General features: G+C 41.3%; 1 non-coding gene across 1 annotated transcript; it reads left to right on the top strand.

Moving 5' to 3' along the window:
• Positions 1–276: 276 nt before the first annotated feature.
• Positions 277–384, top strand: LOC148581103 (small nucleolar RNA R71). The gene has a single exon (XR_015896753.1). It is a non-coding gene; the product is annotated as a small nucleolar RNA R71 (small nucleolar RNA).
• The last annotated feature ends 239 nt before the right edge of the window (positions 385–623 follow it).

Genomic DNA, 623 nt, shown 5'->3' with positions numbered 1-623 from the left:
AATCATATTGACTTGCTGAGTCAATATTTTATTCTGAGCCAATATGGCATTCAGAGTATCAACTTCAAGAACTCCCTTCTTCATAGGCGTCCCATTACTCACAGGATTCCTTTCAGAAGTGTACATGAACTGGTTATTAGCAACCATGTCAATGAGTTCTTGAGCTTCTGCAGGCGTTTTCTTTAGGTGAATGGATCCACCTGCAGAAGTGTCCAGTGACATCTTTGATAGCTCAGATAAACCATCATAGAATATATCCAGGATGGTCCATTCTGAAAGCATGTCAGAAGGACACTTTTTGGTCAACTGTTTGTATCTTTCCCAAGCTTCATAGAGGGATTCACCTTCTTTCTGCCTGAAGGTTTGAACATCAGCTCTAAGCTTGCTCAGCTTTTGAGGAGGAAAGTACTTGGCTAAGAAAGCCGTGACCAGCTTATCCCAAGAGTTCAGGCTGTCTTTGGGTTGAGAATCCAACCATAATCTAGCTCTGTCTCTTACAGCAAAAGGGAAAAGCATGAGCCTGTAGACTTCAGGATTTACTCCATTAGTCTTAACAGTATCACATATCTGCAAGAATTCAGTTAAGAACTGAAAGGGATCTTCAGATGGAAGTCCATGAAACT

This window comes from Arachis ipaensis, chromosome B10, assembly GCF_059453495.1.
Source record: "Arachis ipaensis isolate K30076 ecotype BB chromosome B10, ASM5945349v1, whole genome shotgun sequence".
NCBI lineage: Eukaryota > Viridiplantae > Streptophyta > Magnoliopsida > Fabales > Fabaceae > Arachis > Arachis ipaensis.
Note: the sequence above shows the minus strand (reverse complement) of the source record. Positions and strands in the feature narration are given on the sequence as shown.